Raw genomic sequence first — 5,431 nt, forward strand, 5'->3', positions numbered from 1 at the left:
TATTGACTGAAGACACTAATTGACATACCGCCTTTCTTTCCCTTGCAGAGAGAGTGGTGTGGAAGACAAGTGATCAGACCCAAATGCTACCTAGCCATTCTAGGGCAAAACAACTGTGATGGTCAGTTACAAAGTAGATTTAAGAGAATACAGACAATACATAACTCAAGGCCTCAAACAGGAAACCAATATATATTGGGACGCCTGGATGGCTCGGTCTGTTAAGCCTCTGACTCTTGATTGTAGCTTAGGCCATGATCTCATGGTTTGCGAGATCAAGCCCCGTGTACTGTTTGGGATTCTCTCTCTGCCTTCCCTCTGCCTCTACACTGTTCATGCTCGCTCTCTCTCAAAATAAATAAATATTTTTTTTTAAAAAAAGGAAACTAATATACATGGGTCATGTTGATTAATGACATTCTGAGCCAATTTTCTACTAAAATCTCAACTGTAACAGACCATTAAAACTTACCTACAGGGATGAGCACTGGATGTTGTATGGAAACAATTTGACAACAAATTATATTTAATATAAAAAAATTTATTTACAAACTTTTCATTGGAGCTGAATCTAATTCCAGCTCAACTGTTTTTAAAGTTTTAACATGAGGATGAGCTCATACAATGCCAAAAGTGATCAAGTTTATACTTTAATACTAAGCCCCCTGGAAGTCTGGTCATAACTCTCTGAGACAATAGTAACCAATGTTTTTTCCCCAGTAAAAAAAGTAATAAAATTGGTATAGTCCTGATGTGAAGCATCTCTGCACCTTCATGGAAACATACAAGCAAGAACTTGGAAGCAAGTTCTGCAGAATATGGCTACAAAATAATGTTTTTATTCAGAACTGGATGGTGTGTGTGTGCGTGCACGCGCGTGTGTGTGTGTGTGTGTGTGTGTGTGTGTGTTTCAAAATTAACTGGGGTAGGGGCACCTGGGTAGCTCAGTCGGTTAAGCATCCGACTCTTGATTTCCGTGGGGTCGTGATCCTGGGGTCATGGGATTGAGCCCCCTGTTAGGCTCTGCGCTGAGCATGGAACCTGCCTGTAGTTCTTTCTCCGTCTGACTTTGCCCCTCCCCCACTCACACACGTGCGTCTTTCTCTCAAAAAAATTAATTAAAGTAAATATAAAAAACACAAAATTAACTGGGGCATATTACTATCTCTTCTAAAAATGTGTTTTTGTAGTTTTGTGGAAGGTAGAAGGAATTGTGGAAATATTCAGATGAACACAAAAGTAGAGATAATAATACAGTGAACACCCTTGCACCCATCACTCAGCTTCAACAATTACTCTTTTTTCCAATCATCTTATTTCCACTCAGTTTCATTTTCTAGATGATCTTAAAGCAAATCCTAGACAGCATATTATTTTACTTATAAACATTTCAGTATATATCTCTATCAGATAAGGACCTTTAAAAAGGTATGAGCACCATGCCATTATCACATTTAACAAAATTGCTAATAATTTCTTATTATAATCTAATACCCAGTCAGCCACGGTCAGAGTTCCCTGATCGTCACAGGTTTTTGTTTGGTTGGTTTTTTACGTTTTGTTGTTGTTGAAGTCAGGATCCAAACAAGGTCCACACGATGCGTTTAGTTGACAGGTGACTTAAGTCTCTCATAATCAACACCATTAAGCCCCCTCTTTCCTCCCCTGTGATCTGTTAAAAAAAAAAAAAAATCCAGTTCACTTCTCCCATTGAACTTCTCACATTAACAGTTCAGGTGATTGCCTCTTTGTGGTGCCATTGAATTTCTTCCCGCGTGCCTGTGTTTTGTCTCAGACCCGGAAGATTGACCATTTAGACTCGATTATGTGTGTGTGCTGGGAGGAAGAGGTGAATCGCTAGAATACCTCATAAGTGGTGCTGCATATCTGCCAATGTACATAATGTCTCATCATAACATTCAGATTGGTGAGCAGGTTGGGTCTCCCTGGGCCAAAATCAAGGTGTCAGGAGGACAGCAGTTCTCTCTGGAGGTCTAGGGGAGAATCCATTTTCCAGCTTTGCCAGCTTCTAGAGGCCTCCAGTGTTCCCTGGCTCTCACCCCCCTTCCATCTTCAAAACCAGCAGTGGCTGGTCAAGTCTTTGTCACCTTGCATCACTCTGACATGGATTCTTCTGTCTCCTTCCACCTGTAAGGCCCCTTGTGATTACAGTGAGCCCTCCCAGATAATGCAGGAGATTCTCTTTATTTTAAGGTCAGTTGGTTAGCAACCTTAATTGTCTCTACAATCTTCATTCCCCCTGTCATGGAGCATAATCTCTAAGGTCCTGGGGATTAGGGTGCAGACATCTTTGGGAGGCTGTTATCCTGCCCACCATACTCATTCTCAGTGAGCTAAAGACCTGAGGGAGGGGACAGAGAGAACATTCTGAGCCACTTTCCTACACTTCCAAGAGCAAATGGAGCATTGGACTCATACCGACTGGGCACCTTTGGGGAAAGCATAATCAGCCACTGGGACAGGAACATCAGGATGATCTTGGAACTCAGGGTCAGTGCTGAGAACCCACAGAACTGAGATTCCCCCCCTCCCACAGTCTTCTCTGCTGTGTGTGATTTGTATAAACACTTGTAAAGGATGCCTCATCTCTCCTCCAAGTACACTTGTTTCGGTGAGGTTTCCACCCCACTTTGTCAAATGGCAAACACCATTCTTAAAAAGTCTTAAGCATGTTTATATAAAATGTATCTTTAAAAATTTATTGTTTATTGCAAAAAAGTAAAAAGGAAGAAGGTGGCAATGTATCTTTGCCCGAAGAGTGAATATTATAAACAAGTTGCTTGGGTTTGAAAGAAAGACTGTGGAAACACTGATGAGGCTCTGTGCTAAAACTCATGGCTGCTATGACTGTCAGTCCCCCTAGTAAAAGTCTGACCAGCCACAGTGTCACTGAGCATGGACCCCAGCATCAATCTCCCTGGGTCTCTCATGGAGAAGGCTGAATTGGGTTTATCTGGACCAACCTCATGTGCTGGCAGATGTCGCCAACACATGACAGTGATACTCTGACTTTAATGCAGTGTTTCTCTTTCCATGAGAGACTGCCTGAACCTTCTAAGGTGATATGTCTCTTCAATCCCTTCTAAGATGCTATGTCCCTTCTCATTAGGTTGCTCCCTGCTTAGCTCATTGAAGGAAAAAAAATATATAAAGTTTGCCTTAACCTAGTGTGTGTGTGTGTGTGTGTGTGTGTGTGTGTGTGTGTGTGAGACCAATAGTGGCTCTTGGCATTGCTTGCTCGAGCAAACCCGAGTTTTACTTTTAATCTTCAGTAAATACTAAGAATAAATCACATTCTGCCCTCGCCCACCTCCTACCCAAAAACAAACAAGCAAACATGCAAGCTTGCTAGAGGGGCAACATTTCATCAAAGCACGACTCCCTTTTCCCAGACCTTCCAGAAGCTTCCAGAGTGTAGGACGGGGAGGGGGCAGTAGAAAGGAAGATGCCGTGCTGTGGCAATTATGACCCCAAAGTGGGTGGAAGCTGAGGTCTTTTGCAGGAAAATTTGAGGAGATCTGGATAACGTGGAGACCAAAGGGGATGGATGGAAAGGTGGAAAGGAAGGATCCAGTTATACAGCAGTGAAATGAATGATCTAGATACATGGATACATCTTTAAAACGAAATGTTGGGGCGCCTGGGTGGCGCAGTCGGTTAAGCGTCCGACTTCAGCCAGGTCACGATCTTGCGGTCCGTGAGTTCGAGCCCCGCGTCGGGCTCTGGGCTGATGGCTCGGAGCCTGGAGCCTGTTTCCGATTCTGTGTCTCCCTCTCTCTCTGCCCCTCCCCCGTTCATGCTCTCTCTCTCTCTCTGTCCCAAAAATAAATAAACGTTGAAAAACGAAATGTTAAGGAGTTGGAAGCAAGTTCTGCAGAATGTATACAATATGCTACTATCTGCACGTGCTCGCTGTGTGAAACAATTTCACATATGAGTGACATATGCACATGTAATAAAAGTACAGAGAATTGTATGAGTGTAGTAACTTCAAATCTAGAAAATCATCTTGGGTATCAGGTGAGTAGGGGACAGGTGGGATGAGGGAATGAGCGAGAGGTACACAAAACTATTGCTGATGTTTTCTCATTTAGCTGGGTGGTGAATACATGAGTGTTCAATGTATTATTATTTTCGTACTTTCCATACACCTTAGATATTTGACAATACGTTTAAAAATCAAAAAGCAGAACCCCAGAGATGACTACGGGTGGTGTCCTCTAGACTGTTCTCTTCGCTTTGGTTTTCTGGTAACTGGTCAGCATCCTTGTCTCCCTGGCCTGCCCCAGGTTCTACAGAGTCTCCTGCCAGGAGTGACCGCATCCTTTCTGAGCATGGATTTGTTTGTTTGTTTTCGGTTTATTTATTTAGTTCAATAATCTACAATTATAAATTATAAAGTCCCAATGTGGGACTCAATCCCGTGACCCTAAGATCAAGAGTCTCACGCTCCTCCCACTGAGCCAGCCAGGCGCCCCCGCTGCACGGATTTGAACGCGCTTGGGCAATGAGGCAGACTCATCAGAAACCTGTAGTCCTACATTGACATTTTTCCAGCCCATTAGCTCAAAGCTGCGGACTCTCCCCGTGCCCAAGGGTCTGGTTGGAGCTCATCCCTGCGCCGGTCTTGAGAAGTGAGCGCGACAGCCTGCCCCAGGCACCATAGTTGGCCTCAGTTTCCTTAGCCCCACATCCACTGAGACCTGGAGCTCCCGGGGAGAAGGTAGGAGAGTGTTTGCTGGAAGGACTCCAGCGGTCCTTTGGGCTGGACTCGGGAGTTGGAAGTGAGGAGATGGGGAAACAAACATCTGTTTACCATAAATTTAAGAGGCCCGAGGAAGACAGAAGGAGGTCACTTAGGAGAGGGGCAGTTGGGAGTCAAGACGGAACTGAATGCTCCAGGGGCCCCCAAATGCTACTTACGCCCCTGGGGGCACGGGCTCGGATCAGTTCCCAGGCAGCTGACTCCTAGTCCCCTTCCCCCGGCTGCGGCTGCGCCGTTCCTTGGATGCCCCGAAGGGCGGTGCGCGCGGCCGGGTCCCGTTCCCCCCGGGAGCGCGGCACGGAGCCAGACCCTTCGTGAGAGCGCCCAGAACACTTTCGTAATAAAATTAGGATGAACACCCTGAAAACTGACGGTGTCGCGTAAGACCTGGGTGTGAAGTCTGCAGGAGCAGACGAATCCAAAGGACAATTTCTGTTTTCTTTCACCAAAATGCCATCGCCGGAGCCCTCCGGGGTCCCCCCAAACGGCGACACCCGCGGCCAGTCTCGGGGCCCGGTCATCACCCCTTTGCAAATTAAAACACCAGCAAAAGGAGGCCGAATGCAACTTCTCGCCTTGGGGCGGGGCCGAGGGCGGGGACGGGGCGGGGGAAGCGAGAAAGCGGAAGCTTAATTTTCTGTTTCC

The sequence above is a fragment of the Puma concolor genome, chromosome E1 (assembly GCF_028749965.1).
Source record: "Puma concolor isolate L17-30 chromosome E1, mPumCon1.1.hap2, whole genome shotgun sequence".
Classification (NCBI taxonomy): Eukaryota; Metazoa; Chordata; class Mammalia; order Carnivora; family Felidae; genus Puma; species Puma concolor.